Source organism: Schistocerca serialis, chromosome 4 (assembly GCF_023864345.2).
Source record: "Schistocerca serialis cubense isolate TAMUIC-IGC-003099 chromosome 4, iqSchSeri2.2, whole genome shotgun sequence".
Taxonomy (NCBI): Eukaryota; Metazoa; Arthropoda; class Insecta; order Orthoptera; family Acrididae; genus Schistocerca; species Schistocerca serialis.
The window spans coordinates 831,380,510-831,400,989 of NC_064641.1; the positions used below are offsets into that span (position 1 = coordinate 831,380,510).

Consider the following 20,480-nt stretch of genomic DNA (forward strand, 5'->3'; position numbering starts at 1 on the left):
ATTTTATAGATGAAAAGAGAAAATATAAAAATGCAGTAAATGAAGCAGGCAAAAAGGAATACAAACATCTCAAAAATGAGATCGACAGGAAGTGCAAAATCGCTAAGCAGGGATGGATAGAGGACAAATGTAAGGTTGTAGAGGCATATATCACTAGAGGTGAGATAGATACTACCGACAGCAAAATTAAAGAGACCTTTGGAGAAAAGAGAACCACTTGTATGAATATCAAGAACTCAGATGGAAAACCAGTTCTAAATAAAGAAGGGAAAGCAGAAAGATGGAGGGAGTGTATAGAGAGGGTCTATGCAAAGGGCGATGTTCTTGAGGGCAATATTATGGAAATGGAAGAGGACGTAAGTGAAGATGAAATGGGAGATATGATACTGCGTGAAGAATTTGACAGAGTACTGAGGGTTTAAGTCGAAACAAGGCCTTGGAGTAGACAACATTCCACTAGAACTACTCATAGACTTGGGAGAGCCAGCCCTGACAAAACTCTACCATCGGGTGAGCAAGATGTATGAGACAGGCAGAATACCGTCAGACTTGAAGAAGAATATAATAATTCCAATCCCAAAGAAAGCAAGTGTTGACAAGTGTCAAAACTGCCGAACTATCAGCTTAATAAGTCACGGCTGAAAAATACTGACACGAATTCTTTACTGACGAATGGAAAAACTGGTAGAAGCCGACCTTGGGGAATATCATTTCGATTTCGTAGAAAATGTTGGAACACGTGAGGCAATACAGACCCTACGACTTATCTTAGATGACAGGTTAAGGGAAGTCAAACCTACGTTTCTAGCATTTGTAGACTTAGAGAAAGCTTTTGAATATGTTGGCTGGAATACTCTCTTTCAAATTCTGAAGATGGTAGACTAAAATACAGGGAGCGGAAGGATATTTACAATTTGTACAGAAACCAGATGGCAGTTATAAGAGTAGAGGGTCATGAAAGGGAAGCAGTGGTTAGGAAGGGAGTGAGATGGGGTTGTAGCCTCTCCCCGATGTTATTCAGTCTGTATATTGAGCAAGCAGTAAAGATAACAAAAGAAAAATTCGGAGTAGGAATTAAAATCCATGGAGAAGAGATAAAAACTTTGAGGTTTGCCGATGACATTGTAATTCTGTCAGAAACAGAAAAGAACCTGGAAGAGCAGTTAAACGGAATTGACAGTGTCTAGAAAGGAGGATATAAGATGAACATCAACAAAAGCAAAACGAGGATAATGGAATGTAGTGGAATTAAATGAAGTGATGCTGAGGGAATTAGACTGGGAAGTGAGACACTTAAAGTAGTAGATGAGTTTTGCTATTTGGGGAGCAAAGTAACTGATGATGGTCGAAGTAGACTAGCAGAAGGGATCGGTTGGTAGGACATGTTCTGAGGCATCAGAGGATCACCAATTTAGTATTGGAGAGCAGCACGGAGGACAAAAATCGTAGAAGGAGACCAAGAGATGAGTACACTAAGCAGATTCAGAAAAATATAGGGTGCAATAGTTACTTGCGGATGAAGAAGCCTGCACAGGATAGAGTAGCATGGAGAGTTGCAACAAACCAGTCTGTGGACGGAAGGCCACAACAACAACTTTCTATCTTCTCTATGTACAAAATCTTTTTATTTACAACCATTGTCGTTACTGTTGGGTTAATTGTTGTTGTTATCTGCGTCTAAAGCCTGGTTTGATCCAGCTCTCTATGATAGTATATCCTGTGCAAGCCTGCGCAGTGTGCATAATTACCACAACCTTCATCGCAATGAACTTCCTTACTGTAGTAAAATCTTGGACTCTCTCCAGCTCTCCACCCGTCTCCACCCCCCCCCCCTCCCCACACACACACACACACACCTCCTGGCCTTACCAAACTGATGATTCTTTGATGCCTCAGGATGTGTCCTATCAATCAATCCCATTCTTAGGCACGTTGTCATATTTTCACCTTACTCTATTCAGTCCCAGTACAACAGTTGTTCGATCTATGCATCTAATCATTTACAGCCTCAACATAAGTAGTCGCACAGGGTTCCAACGACGGGAGAGATCTTTCTTTTGCTATATTTCTTTGGCACGTGACATTCTGAAACTTGCCACCGGCATGGATTTCTCTTTATTGTTGAGCTGTTTCAGGTAATCAATTCGAGGTCATTGTTGGTTTCTTTCTTTCGCGTTTAACTGCCATTACTGAGTGTCTGACCCTTCGCGACTATTAGCGTAGAACTTTCTTCTTGCACACATTTGAGGTACATGCAGGAATGCAGCGTGATGGTCCATTCAGGCAGTCTAATAATCGCTCAGATGTTGTTCACTGTCTTGTTCCTCACATTACAAACTCAGGAAGGAACATAGTCGTTGATAAGTGGTACGCCACTGCCCCAGTTCCGACAACATTGTTGGAAGTGAAGCTGACTTCAGGGGAAACAAAAAAAAAAAAAAATTGGTGTGAAGTTCCTGGTGAATTCCTACCCAGTAAATACTGGAACTTGAGTCCAAGTTTGTTTGGTATAAAAAAATAATCGTGCATTGTTTCTTATGTTTAAATTGAAGGGGGCTCATTGCTGTCAGCTGCAGCAGGATATTAAGTGGAGTCAGCAGCGACGAGCGGAAACATGTACCGGGGGTGTGGATCAGCCGTGAGGCGTGCCGAAATAGTCCGCACAGTTGCGAAACGCTGTGTCACGGATGGCGCAGTGGTTAGCGCACCTGCCTATTAGGCAGAATATCCTGGGTTCGAATCCCAGTCCGGTACACATTTTCGCTCGTCGCCGCTGATACGCTTAATGTCCCGCTGCAGCTGACACCGAGCGAGGTGGCGCAGTGGTTAGACACTGGACTCGCATTCGGGAGGACGACGGTTCAATCCCGCGTCCGGCCATCCTGATTTGGGTTTTCCGTGATTTCCCTAAATCATTCCAGGCAAATGCCGGGATGGTTCCTCTGAAAGGGCACGGCCGACATCCTTCCCTAATCCGATGAGACCGATGACCACGCTGTCTGGTCTCCTTCCCCAAACAACCAGCCAACCAGCAGCTGACAGCAGAGATCCCCTTCAATTAACGTATAATACAGGGCGTTTATAAATGAATATCGGAGTTTTAACGCTTTATAGTATTTATAATATTTAACTAACAGTTATAAATGATATGTCACATGAAAGAGCAACTCAAACAGTTTTACCAAGAACCTTATAAATGTTCAGTGTGAGCACCATTTGTCACACGGCACACATCAAGTCTATAGCCAAGTTCATCCCAAACGTTGATAAGTGTGTCTTCAGTGATTGTAGCAACAGTTGCTTCAATCCGGTTTCTTAATTCAGGGAGGTCTGCTGGTAGCGGAGGCACGTACACACTATCCTTGATGAAGCCCCAAAGGAAAAAATCGCATGGCGTCAGGTCGGGTGAGCGTGGAGGCAATGAGTCGCCATCTTCGCTACTACCGCAGTCTAACGGATTGCGGTGGAAACATTGCGCGCTGCGCATATGCACTGGTGCCAAACACAACTGTTTGGGTCGATCTTTCATTCGACATATCATTTACAACTGTAAGTGTGGTGTCACCGCCAGACACCACACCTTTAAATCGGCCGCGGTCCGTTAGTATACGTCGGACCCGCGTGTCGCCACTGTCAGTGATTGCAGACCGAGCGCCGCCACACGGCAGGTCTAGAGAGATTTCCTAGCACTCGCCCCAGTTGTACAGCCGACTTTGCTAGCGATGGTTCACTGACAAAATACGCTCTCATTTGCCGAGACGATAGTTAGCATAGCCTTCAGCTACGTCAATTGCTACGACCTAGCAAGGCGCCATTACCAGTTACTATTGATGCTGTAAAACATGTACCATCAAGAGCGATGTTCACCAATTATGGATTAAAGTTAAGTATTCCAGCAGCTACGTATGTTTTTTGTTAGTCTCATTTCCTTGACCTGTTCCAGACCTCACGCCAGACTGCGTGAGCTAAAACGCGTGCCCTTTCGGCTTCCTCTCATAGTGGGTTGGCTGTCTTGCCAATCCACAACAGTAAGTTCAATGTAATAAATATTACTAAGCGTTAAAACCCCGATATTTATTTATAAACACCCTATATTTCGCATCTGCGGATTCTGCGTGGTGTCTGTTCTTTCGGACGTGTCCGAAAGGCTCTGAGCAGTAAGGGACTTAACATCTGAGGTCATCAGTCCGCTAGAACTTAGAACTACTTAAACCTAACCAATCTAAGGACATCACACACAGCCACGCCCGAGGCAGGATTCGAACCTGCGACCATAGTGGTCGCGCGACTCCAGACTGAAGCGCCCAGAACCGCTAGGCCGCACCGGCTGGCCATGTCCGAAAGAACAGACAACAATCATTCATATACTTTCTTATATTCCCAGAAAATCTTAATAGTGTAAATACCATCAATACACATTGATGCCGAGATAGATGCAGAGACAGGTGCCGATAAAAAAGCGAGGAACTGTGACTTTCCACGAATGCAGTAAGGGAGGAATGGTCACATTATTGCGTGACTTATCGCGTAATCGAAATTTAGCATATTTCTTTCAGTACTCATGTGAATAACTTAACATTTTTCTTTATTCAGGGTCAATTGACACTTTTCGCAACATACAGATATCGAAATCATTTTGCAAGTCGTTTTGATCATTTGATGACTTTACAAGACGGTAAATGACAGAATCATCTGCAAACAATCTAAGACGGCTACTCAGATTGTCTCCTATGTCGTTAATACATATCAGAAACAGTAGATTGCCTGTAACACTTCCTTGGCGAACGCCGGATATTACTTCTGTTTTACTGGGTGACTTTCCGTCTATCACTCGAGCTGTGGCCTTTCTGACAGGAAATCACGAATCCAGTCGCACAACTGAGGCGATATTCCATAGGCATCCAGTTTGGTTAGAAGACGCTTGTGAGTAACGACGTCGAAAGCCTTCTGGAAAACTAAAAATATGGAATCAATTTGACATTCCCTATCGGTAGCACTCAGTACTTCATGAGTATAAAGAGCTATTTGTGTTTCACAAGAACGATATTTTCTAAATCCGTGCTGACTGTGTGTCAATAAATCGTTTTCTTTGAGGTAATTCATAATGTTCGAACACAATATATGTTCCAAAACCCTACTGCAAATCGACGTTAGTCATATGGGCCTATAATTCAACGGATTACTCCTACTTCCCTTTTTGGGTATTGGTGTGACTTGAGCAATTTTCCAGTCGTTAGGTACGGAACTTTCACTGCCATCACTTATTAATTTATATGGCATATATCTCTCAATTGCCGTCGATACTATCTCTTTGAAATCAGTCCACATCTTTTCTATGCTTACATGATCAGATTGGAAGAAGTGGAGACTGTCTCTTAAAAAGACGTTAAGAGTATTTTATCAGCTTTTTTAAATAGATATACTTTGCGTTTCTTTTTGATGGATGTAGATGTTACGGTATTCACCCTAGCAGCAACTGCCTTGTGGTCGCTAATCCCTGTTTAACGTCTTGATACTCCCTATTTGTTCAGGAATATTTATTGCAAGAAGGTCAACTATGCTATCGCAACCATTTACGCTTCGAGTGGGCTCATGAATTAATTGCTCAAAATAATGCTGCGCTATCGAGACGCTATTCACGACCCACTGATTTGCAGCGAAAAGCATAGTACCGTGTTCGAGTCCCAGTCCAGCACATACGAGGGAAGATTGGAAACAAACGCAGAATAACTTTGTTACCAAAGAGTTTAATAGGTAACAAAACAGAACAAATCTTTTATCTTTTCTACGTAGTCACCAACGTTCTCAACACTTTTCTGCCAACGCGATACCAGTTTCAATATGACCTTTTCGTAGAAGTCCATTTGGTTGGAGTATAGCCACCTGCGGACTGCTGATTTCACTTTCGCATGTGTCGCAGAGCGTTGGCCGGCCAGGAGTTTCTGCGTGGGACCAACCATATGAAGGTTCGACGGTGCAAGGTGCGGACTGTAAGGTAGATACTGGAGCTTCTCCCATACAAATTCGTCAGTTTCTCTCGAGCAAGAGCAACAACATAGGGGCGAGTATTGTCATGAAGAATTTTGACACCGTCAGCATTAATGTTGTGGCGTTTGTCAGGAAGGGCAAGAGGTAAGCTAACCAAAGTTTTAATGTAGGCTGCAGCATTCACAGTGCTCCCGTGTTCGGCAAAGCCCACCAATAACACACCATTCATATCCCAGAACACTGTCAAAAGCACTTTCCTAGCAGTTTGAGTCACTTTGATTTTTTTTCCTTGCCGGAGAACCAGCATGTTTCCACATCATATGGGCCTGCTTGGATTTGGTCGTGTAGTGGTATGCCAAAATACCCACGAGTCATCACTAGTGATTATTCCTTTCAAAGAGTGATGACCTGCTGCGGCGAAGTGATCCAAGCTTATCATCATTCACTGGCTCTTGTGATAAGTCTTCAGGTCCTAGGCACCCAGCCAGCACTAACTTTACCAAAGTTCAACGTGTCTTTGACAATATCGTACACCACATCACAGAAAATATTGAACTGTTGCGATAAGGTTCGCAGCTGCACACGTCGCTCGTTCAAAATTGCTGCCACAATGGCTCCGACATTCTGCGGGGTTGCAGCTGTTGATAGCCACCAGGATCATGGCGAAGTACTGAAGTTCACACGGCCCTCTTGGAAGAATGTACACCACCTGGAGACTACGCTACGATCCATACAGTCGTCCTCAAACACGCCCACGAATGGCCCTGTGAATTTCACTCGGCTTATGTCCTTCGGCCCATAAATATCGAGCTATACTTAGCTGCTCTTCACAAGCTGATTAGAGTAACATGCGCGCCATGTTTGTTTCGTAGTTCAGGCTTCTACCGCACATGAAAACGGAATACCCCAAGTAGCGCAAATTTCAAAGTACAGTGAAGAGCCAAAGAAACTGACACGCCTACCGAATATCAAGTAGGCCCCCAACAAGCAGGCAGAAGTGGCGCAACACGATGTGGCATGGATTCGACTAATGTCTGAAGTAGTGCTGGACGTAACTGACACCATGAATCGTGCAGGGAGAACGACCTCTCTTGAACAGCACGTTGAAAAGTACCCCAGATATGCTCAATAATGTTCGTGTCTGGAGACTTTGGTGGTCAGCGAAAGTTTCTAAACTCAGAAGAGTGTTCCTGAAGTCACTTTGTAGCAATTCTGGAACTGTAGGGCCCCGGATTGTCCTACTGGAATTCCCCAAGTCCGTCGGAATGCACAGTGGACATGAATGGATGCAGGTGATCAGACAGGATCTACATCTACATCTACATCTACATGGATACTCTGCAAATCACATTTAAGTGCCTGGCAGAGGGTTCATCGAACCACTTTCACAATTCTCTATTATTCCAATCTCGTATAGCGCGCGGGGAGAATGAACACCTATATCTTTCCGTACGAGCCCTGATTTCCCTTATTTTATCTTTGTGATCGTTCCTCCCTATGTAAGTCGGTGTCAACAAAATATTTTCGCATTCGGACCAGAAAGTTGATGATTGGAATTTTGTGAGAAGATTCCGTCGCAACGAAAAACGCCTTTCTTTTAGTGATGTCCATCCCAAATCCTGTATCATTTCTGTGACACTCTCTCCCATATTTCGCGATAATACAAAACGTGCTGCCTTTCTTTGAACTTTTTCGATGTACTCAATCAGTCCTATCTGGTAAGGATCCCACACCGCGCAACAGTATTCTAAAAGAGGACGGACAAGCGTAGTGTAGGCAGTCTCATTAGTAGGTCTGTTACATTTTCTGAGTGTCCTGCCAATGAAATGCAGTCTTTGGTTAGCCTTCCCCACATTTTCTGTGTGTTCCTTCCAATTTAAATGGTTCGTAATTGTAATTCCCAGGTATTTAGTTGAATTTACGGCTTTTAGATTAGACTGATTTATCGTGTAACCGAAGTTTAACGCATTCTTTTTAGCACTCATGTGGATGACCTCACACTTTTCGCTAGTTAAGGTCAACTGCCACTTTACGCACCATTTCGATATTTCTTCTAAATCGTTTTGCAATTTGTTTTGATCTTCTGATGACTTTATTAGTTGATAAACGACAGCGTAATCTGCAAACAACCGAAGACGGCTGCTTAGATTGTCTCCCAAATCGTTTATATAGATAAGGAACAGCAAAGGGCCGATAACACTACCTTGGGGAATGCTTGCAATCACTTCTATTTTACTCGATATCTTTCCGTCAGTTACTACGAACTGTGACCTGTCAGACAGGAAATCACAGTTCCAGTCATATAACTGAGACGATATTCCATAAGCACGCAATTTCACTACGAGCCGCTTGTGTGGTACAGTGTCAAAAGCCTCCGAAAATACAGAAATACGGAATCGATCTGAAATCCCTTGTCAATAGCAGTCAGCACTTCATGTGAATAAAGAGCTAGTTGTGTTTCACAAGAACGATGTTTTCTAAACCCATTTTGACTGTGTGTCAATAGACCGTTTTAGGTAATTCATTACGTTCGAACACAATATGTTCTAAAATCCGGCTGCATATCGACGTTAACGATATGGACCTGTAATTTAGTGGATTACTCCTACTACCTTTCTTGAATTCTGGTGTGCAACTTTCCAGTCTTTGGGTACGGATCTTTCGTCGAGCGAACGGTTGTATATGATTATTAAGTATGGAGCTAATGCATCAGCATACTCCGAAAGGAACCTAACTGGTATATAGTCTGGACCAGAAGACTTGCTTTCGTTAAGTGATTTAAGTTGCTTCACTACTCCGAGGATATTTACTTCTACGTTGCTCATGTTGGCAGCTGTTCTCGATTCGAATTCTGGAATATTTACTTCGTCTTCTTTTGTGAAGGCATTTCGGTGCCTATAACGACTTGAGCATCAGTGCATTCTATTAGCGCTTGGAGCTTTGGTACGACAATTTACAACTGTTATACCAATGGTTCCTGTATCTGCGTTCATCCTATGCTCAGCCTGCACCCTTTGTGACTGAACCCCTTCTTGTGTTTTCCCGAGACCCTCTAACCTAAAAAACCGCCCAGTCCACGCCACACAGCCCCTGCTACTCGTGTAGCCGCCTCCTGCGTACTACGGATCCCATATCACTCCAACTGCACACGCCCCATACCATTACAGAGCCTCCACCAGTTTGAACAGTCCCCTGCTGACGTGTACGGTCCATGGTTTCATGAGGTTATCTCTATATCCGTACACGACCATCCCATCGATGCAACCTGAAGCCGGACTCATCCGACCAGGCAACATGTTTCCAGTCATCAACAGTCCAATGTCGGACGCCTCGTAAAGCTTTGTGTCGTTCAGTCATCAAAGGTACACGAGAGGGCTTTCGGCTTCGAAAGCCCATATCGATGATGTTTCGTTCAGTGGTTCGCATGCTGACACTTTTTGATGGCCCAGCATGGAAATTTGCAACAAACTGCGGATGAGTTGCACTTCTGTCACGTTGAACGGTTCTCTTGAGCCGTCGTTGATCCCGTTGTTGCAGGACCTTTTTCCGGTCGCAGCGATGTCGGAGATTTGCTGTTTTACCGGATTCTTGATATTCACGGTACAATCGTGGAATTATCGTACGTCAAAATGCACACTTCTTCGCTACCTCGTAGATACTGTATCCCATCGCTCGTGCGCCGACTATAACACCATGTTCAAGCTCACTTAAATCTTGATAACCTGCCAATGTAGCAGCAGTAGCCGACCTAACAACTGCGCCAGATACTTGTTGTCTTATACAGGCGTTGCCGACCGCAGTGCCATATTCTGCCTGTTTACATATCTCTGTATTTGAACACGCATGCCTATACCAGTTTCTTTGGCGCTTCATTGTATATCGTCATGAAATTTCAATATTCCAGCTGCAACACCAAGGGAAGAAAATATTATTGTGTTACTTTCTGATCCTTCCTCGCCGGCCTAAGTAGCCGAGCGGTTCTAGGCGCTACATTCTGGAACCGCGCGACCGCTACGGTCGCAGGTTCGAATCCTGCCTCGGGCATGGATGTGTGTGATGTTCTTAGGTTAGTTAGGTTTAAGTAGTTCTAAGTTCTAGGGGACTGATGACCTCAGAAGTTAAGTCCCATAGTGCTCAGAGCCATTTGAACCATTTTTTTTTATCCTTCCTCGTAGCTGTATTCTGCCAGCAAATGTGAAGAAGTCGATTGCTGATAAGGTTCAAATGGTTCAAATGGCTCTGAGCACTATGGGACTTAACTTCTGAGGCCATCAGTCCCCTAGAACTTAGAACTACTTATACCTAACTAACCTAAGGTTCAAAATGGTTCAAATGGCTCTGAGCACTATGGGACTCAACATCTTAGGTCATAAGTCCCCTAGAACTTAGAACTACTTAAACCTAACTAACCTAAGGACATCACACACACCCATGCCTGAGGCAGGATTCGAACCTGCGACCGTAGCAGTCCCGCGGTTCCGGACTGCAGCGCCAGAACCGCACGGCCACCGCGGCCGGCACGAACCTAAGGACATCACACACATCCATGCCCGAGGCATGATTCGAACCTGCGACCGTAGTGGTCGCGCGGCTCCAGACTGTAGAGCCTAGAACCGCTCGGCCACTCCGACCGGCCTGCTGATAAGGGAAGTGCGTGGAAATATGAATACATAATACGAAATACTTTGTTTTGAGAGATATGAAACTACTGAGTTCAGATCTGTGGAAACATGTTTGGTGTCTACACAAAACAGATTTGGAAGTAGCACTCGCTGCAAGAACAAGACCGGCGTGTGGGCTGGCTACCTGCAGATCGAGACGCGAGCGCATGGGCGGTCTTGGCTTCCTTCACACCGCAGATTCGTCCGAGCAGCGCTCTCTGACGGCGGCAGGGGTAGCAGCTGCAAAATGAGAAATAGTAGCATTACGCATATGCCTAGTTTCTCCCTGATCTTTATGGCTAATGCGTTTTTTTTTCGAAACGTGGCAGTATCTAACTACACAGACGTAAATAAAATCCCAACACCAAGAAGGAGTTGTGTGATATAAACGAATGTTGGTAGGCATGTGTCTACAGCTGAAAGATGACGTCTATCCAAATTTCGCGGCACTCTTACAAGACTGGCGGCAGGAGCGCCATTATGAGGATGTAAATCAAACTGGTTTAAAAACACGCACTAACTATCGTGAGCGTTGGTTACCTTTGACATTCGGCGTTATGCACAGATATTAGCCAACAAAGCCTTTAAGACGACAAAGACGTTGTTATCAGCACCTCACCGAGTTTGAACGAGGTCGTGTAATACGGCTGGATGTTCCTTCTGCGATACTGCTGAAAGACTTCGCAGAAATGTGGCTACTTTACACGATTGCTGGTAGCGGTGGTCGCGAGAATGTGTGAAGACCGGGCACCAGACTGCCACTAACACTAGGGAAAACCATCGTGATCGGCCTATGGCTCTGGCGCATCGTACTGCATCTGCAGCAGCAATGTCAACAACAACTGGTACCACAGTGATACAACGAACTGCTGCAAGTCGCTTACTTCAGCAATAGCTCCAATCCAGACACCCTTAGGATGCATTCCCTGATCCCAAACCATTGCCATTTATGATTTGAGTTGTGTCAAGCGAGAGCTCATTGGAGGGTACCGTGGACGTCTATTGTATTTTCGATGGAAAGTGGTTCTTGTTCGGTGCCACTGATGGCCGTGAGTTGGTTAGGAGGAGGTCAGTTGAGGGCCTGAAGCCAGCCTGTCTCCGAGCTAGACACACTGGACCTACACCTAGAGTTATGGTCTGGGGTGCGATTTCGTATGACAGCAGGAGCACTCTCTTGGTTTCTCATCCACCCTGACTGCAAAATCGTACGTGAATCGATGATTCGACCTGTCGTACTGTCATTCATCAACAGCAGTCCAGAAGGTGTTTTCCAACAGAATAACGCTCGCCCACACACGTGCGTCCAATCGACTACATATGGGATATCATTGGCTGATAAATCCCGCGTCATCCACAAACAGCGTTAACCGACCCTGCGCTGACGGACAGGCATGGAACTCCATCCCCTGACATCCAGCACCTGTACAACACGATGAATGCACGTTTGCTTGCTTACAGTCAACATTCTGGCGGATACACCTGTTGTTAATGTACCAGTGTTTGACATTAACAATGACTTACGTCCCGCTTACTTTAACGTGAAATCTTGCAATGTTAACGCTTAAATATGGTGCCTAGACAATTGTATTCCCGCTATTTCGTTAACCTGCATTAATAATTTTTTGGTTTTGCGATTTTTTTTTTCGTCAGTGTATTCGGTGATACACACAATGCACCAGGCGGAATGGTCAGTATTTAGGGATATGACAGGAACGATGAAGTAAACATGAGTTCTAAAAAGCATACATTAAGAACTATGAGCACTTCATCCTCGATACTGTGAAACAAATCTTATCTACTTTAAGCTCTTTACTTTCAGTATTTTGGAAGGAGGTAGTATGAACCTAAATCTGAAAGAATAGCCCAGTAAACATAGGCTGTAAAGTGCATACCTCATGAGCTATGAACACTTATTCAGCTTCGTTACTGTGAAACACACATCTTCTATTGAACAAGTGCTCTTGGCTCTTAAGGTATGCAATTTAGAGTCCGTGTTTTCTTGACGATTTCTTCTTGTATTGGTCCACACTATCTCCTTCTAAAATTTGGAAATCAAAGAACTTACAGGGGAAGAAATTTGTTTCACAGTATCGAAGATGAGCTCATAGCTCTTAAGGTATGCATTTTAGGGCGCATGTTTACAAGACGTTTTTGCTTCTTATTATCGTTCCTGTCATATCCTTGAATACTGATCATTCATCCTTTATACTGTCTCAAGTAAACAGTTGTTTTTGTTGTTGTCGTAGTGTTCAGTCTCAAGACTGCAACTCTCCATGATACTACAACCTGTGCAGGAACCTTCATCTTTGACTAACTACTGCAACCTGCATCTGTTTGAATACCCTCTACAATTTCCACTCCCCCCCCACACACACACTTCCCACCATTACCAAATTGACAGTAATTTGATGCTTCTGGGTGTGTCCTACCAACCAGTCTCGTCTTTTAGTCAAGTTATGCCACAAATTTCTTTTTCCCCCAATTCTCTTGAGGTCCTCCTCAGTGGTTACATAATCTACCCATCTAATCCTCAGCATTCTTCTGTAGCACCACATTGCAGAAGCTGTATTTTCTGCTTGTCCGAACTGTTTCTCTCCCTCGTTTAACTTCTATACATGGCTACATTCCAAATAAATACCTTCAGAAAATACTTCTGACTCTTAAGTCCACACTCAATATTAGAAGATTTCTCTTCTTCGGTAACGCGTTTCTTGCCATTGCCGGTCTACGTTTTATGTCCTTTCTACTTTAGTCGTTATCGAATACTTTGTGTCTCAAACAGAAAAATTCATCTTTTGCTCTTTGTGCCTCATTTGTTAATCTAATTCCCTCAGTGTAACCAGTTTAAATTCGACAACACTCCATTACTTTTGTTTTACATTTGTTGATATTCACCTGATAATGTCTTTCTTAGACACTACCAATTCCGCTCAGTTGCTCTTCCAAGTCTTTTACCGTCTACATCTACATCTACATCTACATTTATACTCCGCAAGCCACCCAACGGTGTATGGCGGAGGGCACTTTACGTGCCACTGTCATTACCTCCCTTTCCTGCCAATCTGGCAGAACTGCAATGTCATGGCAAAACTTAAGAGTTCTCGTTTCTTCTCCCTGAACTTCAATTCCTTCTCCAAATTTTTCTTTCGTTTCCATTACTGCGTGCTCAGTGTAACGATTGAATGACATTGGGGATAGCCTACAAGCCTGTCCCTCTCCCTTCACAACCGCTTCTTTCTGTGATGCTCTTCGCCTCTTACAACTGCAGTCTCGTTTCTGCATACGTTATAAGTGGTCCTTCGTTCCCTGTACTGTATCTCTGCTACCGTCCTTCAGTATTTCAAATAGTGTATTCTACTCAATATTTTCAAAGTTCTCTCAAATCTGCAAATGTTATATATTTTTTAGGTTTGCCATTCTTCAATCTGTCCTCTAACATGAGACAAAGGGTCAGTATTACTTCTCGTATTTCTTCATTTCTTTCAAGCCCAAACTATATACTCATTTACATATCCAAACAGTCTGCCAATATGCTGGCAGCGTAAAGACCAAAATTGCAGCGATTTGTCACAATACGTTCCACTCATATTCTTAGGTGTAATGTGACTATTATATTTCGCAGCGCACTATCTGCCAGCTTCACACTGAACCATCACCAACTAACCACCGCAGAGAAAGCCGTCAATATCTTGAAACAACTAGCCAGCAGAGAATGAGAACAAAGTCTGCAGACAGTCATATACACCTACAAAAAACTCACCACTCCCATCTTCGGCTGTGCAACTGCTGCATGGATCTTCGACCCTCCAATCGTTGAATAAGATGCACTGCGCCTCTCTTTTCGTGTCCAATACCACCCCCACTACCAGCTCTATCCCTCCAATCCTCTATCATCTTCCAGCTGGTTAAGTTACCACTACTTTTCGCTAGTCCTATACCTCCTGCAAACCTAACCCGAACTTCCCTTTGTATCCTCCATTCTTGGAAACTCAAGATTGCCAATGCTTCACCCACCTCCTTACATCTTCCCCTTTCCACGTCGTTTTCTGAGATCATTTCAGGCTACTTCATCTTCATCTTCATCATCATCATCATCATCATCATCATCATCATTTAAGACTGATTATGCCTTTCAGCGTTCAGTCTGGGGCATAGCCCCATTATAAAATTCCTCCATGATCCCCTATTCAGTGCTAACATTGGTGCCTCTTCTGATGTTAAACCTCTTACTTCAAAATCATTCTTAACCGAATCCAGGTACCTTCTTCTTGGTCTGCCCCGACTCCTCCTACCCTCTACTGCTGAACCCATGAGTCTCTTGGGTAACCATGCTTCTCCCATGCGTGTAACATGACCCCACCATCTAAGCCTGTTCGCCCTGATTGCTACATCTATAGAGTTCATTCCCAGTTTTTCTTTGATTTCCTCATTGTGGACACCCTCCTGCCATTGTTCCCTTCTACTAGTACCTGCAATCATCCTAGCTACTTTCATATCCGTAACCTCAACCTTCTTGATAAGGTAACCTGAATTCACCCAGCTTTCGCTCCCATACAAGTTGGTCGAAAGATTGAACCACCACCAACTAACCACCGCAGAGAAAGCCGTCAATATCTTGAAACAACTAGCCAGCAGAGAATGAGAACAAAGTCTGCAGACAGTCATATACACCTACAAAAAACTCACCACTCCCATCTTCGGCTGTGCAACTGCTGCATGGATCTTCGACCCTCCAATCGTTGAATAAGATGCACTGCGCCTCTCTTTTCGTGTCCAATACCACCCCCACTACCAGCTCTATCCCTCCAATCCTCTATCATCTTCCAGCTGGTTAAGTTACCACTACTTTTCGCTAGTCCTATACCTCCTGCAAACCTAACCCGAACTTCCCTTTGTATCCTCCATTCTTGGAAACTCAAGATTGCCAATGCTTCACCCACCTCTTTACATCTTCCCCTTTCCACGTCGTTTTCTGAGATCATTTCAGGCTACTTCATCTTCATCTTCATCATCATCATCATCATCATCATCATCATTTAAGACTGATTATGCCTTTCAGCGTTCAGTCTGGGGCATAGCCCCATTATAAAATTCCTCCATGATCCCCTATTCAGTGCTAACATTGGTGCCTCTTCTGATGTTAAACCTCTTACTTCAAAATCATTCTTAACCGAATCCAGGTACCTTCTTCTTGGTCTGCCCCGACTCCTCCTACCCTCTACTGCTGAACCCATGAGTCTCTTGGGTAACCATGCTTCTCCCATGCGTGTAACATGACCCCACCATCTAAGCCTGTTCGCCCTGATTGCTACATCTATAGAGTTCATTCCCAGTTTTTCTTTGATTTCCTCATTGTGGACACCCTCCTGCCATTGTTCCCTTCTACTAGTACCTGCAATCATCCTAGCTACTTTCATATCCGTAACCTCAACCTTCTTGATAAGGTAACCTGAATTCACCCAGCTTTCGCTCCCATACAAGTTGGTCGAAAGATTGAACCACCACCAACTAACCACCGCAGAGAAAGCCGTCAATATCTTGAAACAACTAGCCAGCAGAGAATGAGAACAAAGTCTGCAGACAGTCATATACACCTACAAAAAACTCACCACTCCCATCTTCGGCTGTGCAACTTCTGCATGGATCTTCGACCCTCCAATCGTTGAACAAGATGCACTGCGCCTCTCTTTTCGTGTCCAATACCACCCCCACTACCAGCTCTATCCCTCCAATCCTCTATCATCTTCCAGCTGGTTAAGTTACCACTACTTTTCGCTAGTCTTATACCTCCTGAAAACCCTAATCCGAACAATGCGTGGAACGTATTGTGACAAATCGCTGCAATTTTCGTCTTTACGCTGCCAGCATATTGGCAGGCTGTTTGGATATGTAAATGAGTATATAGTTTGGGCTTGAAAGAAATGAAGAAATACGAGAAGTAATACTGACCCTTCGTCTCATGTTAGAGGACAGATTGAAGAAGGGCAAACCTAAAAAGTATTTAACAATCAGAGCAAATACTTCATCTTCAATAGCCTGAAATCATTCCAGAGATCTATTCATATTGTCTACCTCTTTCATTACAAATGAAGAATTGAACTGACAACTGCAGTCCTACCAGTACCCTGACACTTGCCACTACTCATCCTAGAGCATTAATATATCTACGGGCACTCTGATCTACTATGACCTCTTTGTAATGTGAGGAATCATGACATAATTAAGCCAGACCCACATTTCAGTGATATCATCAAGCCACACTCCTTCCCCCCCCCCCCCCTCCCTCTCTCTCCCTCTCCCTCAAACACACACACACACACACACACACACACACACACACACACACATACACACATTTATCCCAAAATTTTTTAAGTTGCAGTATTTCATAGTACTTTTTCGGGTGCTGAAAAGTATCTGAATATTCTGAATGTCTTTCGCCATGATCGTCCAAAAACTTACGTACAACAGCACTTGGACATATTCAAAGCTCGAATGAAGCCTCACCTTAATTATTTTCAAATTGTTTTCCACATCTAAACCCATGGCAGGTATCACAAGGCAAACAGGCAGGCAAAGGCGAGACTGACCTCCCTGACTGAGTGTTCGACAAGTCTTGTCTTGAAATGACATCCATTGGGCATAATATGAGAAGTGTGCCAATTAGGTATACCGAGACTGACTGAACTCATTGACTAAGCGATTCGACTACGCGACGTACATTTGGCTTCATACAGCATTCACGCTGCATTGCAAAACAAGCATGGGTACTACAGCTTAAAGAGCACTTATCGATGACAGTAAACAATGTTATCACTATGTCAAAAACATGTCTGATATCGAAGTCAGTGATACATAACAATAACCCCTGAAGTTCATTATTTTCTGCATCTGTGATGCTTTTCGGGTGCCAAAATTTCCCTTACAAGACTAAAATGTCTGCAAAAATGAGAGAGCAACGCAAAGAGAACTCTTAGGCAAGTAGTGCAACGCAATTTTTACATTGAAACACATGTAGAATATGAGCACGAGAAAGAAACATATTATCCATTAATAGTTAAAAAGCAACATTTGCTCATACAATGTAATTAACAAATTAGTAATATGTAGTTGTCAAGAATAACCTTTACTTTAAATACTATTCTGCCAAATACGCGAAACAAAAGCAACTGATGCTTCAAGCTCCTGATACTTATCACCAACGGGTGGCAGTCTTCATACTTCGATCTGTGCACCACACTTGGTTTAAGACACAACAGAGCGACAAATTAATTATTTTCCCCATCTATAATGCATGAAAAATGTCACTATTTTCTTTCTAAGTGTAAAAATTCTGCAAAACTCGGTCAGCAATACAAAAAAGTGCACTGTTTACATCAAGTATCACAATGTTGTTCTCCATACATCCACATATGCGACAAAGCAGTGCCTAAAAACATGATTTTTAATTCTAAAGTACCCCCATGCCATTTCCATGCCTAAATATCTACAAATAACATGGTAAACTAACAGCTAACATTACAAGTGAGGCCTAATATACCAGTGTGTAAAACTAAGCTGACCGGGCTTATAACCACAGAAAATGTATGTTAGCTAAAATCTGCGATAAGCAGGCAAGCACACAAATAAATAGGCAGTCTGAATTACTGTCAGCTACTGAAAGAATGTAATTAGTTCCAGTATTAAGTTCACCTCTTGGTGTAGGCCACTATACATCCTCAAATCAAGTATTTCCACATATGAATTGGTCAACGAAGTTCATCAAGTATTACGATGGTATCACTACATGTGGAATACATAATTGGTTTTGGAATTTAGATCAGAGGTAATGTTACTGGTTTTCACCACAAATTTGTGGGGTAGGGGGAAAGAGGCAGTTTATCAACAGAAAAATTCAATTGATGGTATTGTTTGTAAATTATTGATTTCCATTTCAAATGATTGATCATTATCATGGATATGTACAAAAAGTAACTGCTGCAATATTTATCAATTGGAACTGTGGTAACAATGCTCTCTGTAATGTTTACCAATCACAGTGAAGGCTCACTAAAGTGTTAAACTACATTAAACTACAACACAATTTTGTGAAGGAAGAAAGATGTTTTATTCCTTTATTTATGTTATACATTATATATATATATATATATATATATATATATATATATACAACATGAGAAAAGATGATTACAGTGATCTAACTTGTCTAAAGACACAGACATAACCAATATCTCAAAACTAAATCTTTGATAAAGTTATTTGTCATTTATCAAATAAAGGAAAACACATGTGTATTGCATGCAAGTCTAATTACAGACTTCAAAAATTCAAACGATGCTCCAAAATAAAATTGTAATGTTTTTAGCGCAAAACAAGCTCCACAAGCACAATCAACCTTGAAATAAAATATTTTTACATCCAGATCCTCTGTAAATTTTATGTTAAACTCAGAGTTAAATATTCCCACATCTAAGTTGTCTATATAACTTACTAAACTATATATAGGTCACTTATTAGTTCCACTTAAATAATCTATAGGTTAGTAGACAACTACAGTTCGATCTCTGTACCATGCATTAAATTCACTAAACACATAAACGTTGGTTGCAAAACACACACATGGGGACAACTGAAAATCTAACTTACAGGATCAATTATGCATAACAACATGATCAGAAGCAAATGCCTTCATCTTACACAGTCCAGTCCAACTGGCAAGTGACCAGCTCAGTGTAGTAAGTTCATCATTATATATCCAGGTAAGACTTATATGTTCTTATATGCAACTTACCATTGAGTCTTTCACTTTATTTTCTGCAGCAATTACAAATTTCCTCTGACAAAACGTTTGGGGCTATTTTATACAATTTTAGGGCTAGTTGATACATTTTCAGGACTAGATGATGTAGTTTTTGGGTGGGTCGATAGATTTTCAGTGCAAGTTGATACAATGATATATTTTCAGGGGGCAAGCTTTTACAGTTTGTGTGTGCACACAACATTAAAAATCGATACATCTTTTTTCACATCTGTATCATCATCATCAACATCACCTCTCTGATTTATACACCGCAGTAAATTTTCTAGATCTCTCTCTGTAATGCTTAGTTAATGAGGCAGCAACATTATAGTATATGAGAGAGAGAGAGAGAGAGAATACAGTTTCCCCCTCAAGTTTTCATTGAATAACACCGAAGATGATAACATTATTTGAGTGAGGAAAGTTGATATAGTTTTTGTGTGTAACAACATCAAAAATTATACAAAAATTTTTCCGCACATGCATCATCATCTCTCTCATTTATAGACTGCAGTAAATTTTCTAGATCTCTCTCTGTAATGCTTACTTAATGAGGCAACAACATTATGGTGTATATTAGAGAAGGGATATAGCTTTCCCCCTCAATTTCCACTGTGTGACAGCAAAAGGTGATAACAATATTTACTGTGTTGGTGATAGGCATTCCCAACATAACGCTATGGTAAATGCATCTGAAGAAACACAATGAACCACTTTCTGAGATCCTGTCATTGTTTACTTCTCTTACTCTCAGTGCACTTTAGGCTGTAATTTAGATTTGAAGTAGTGCTCATGTATGCCTTCAGACACAATTTTTTGTGTTCAGTTGAGTTTAATAATATCAGCAAGTGAGCTCCATGAATTTTATACAGACAATGCAGATGTGGAAATATTTAATTTAAAAGACTATTGTGCTTGCAAAGCGTGGTTGGAATATCGGACTTCCGGTTTTAGAGTTGAATGTTAGATGTGAGAATAACAGTGGTAATTCTCACTGCACTTTAGGCTGTAAGTTAGACCTGCAGTAGTGT

General features: G+C 42.5%; 1 non-coding gene across 1 annotated transcript; it reads left to right on the forward strand.

The window, feature by feature from the left end:
* Positions 1-2,680: 2,680 nt before the first annotated feature.
* Positions 2,681-2,755, forward strand: Trnan-auu (transfer RNA asparagine (anticodon AUU)). Its single transcript has one exon. It is a non-coding gene; the product is annotated as a tRNA-Asn (tRNA).
* Positions 2,756-20,480: the final 17,725 nt, after the last annotated feature.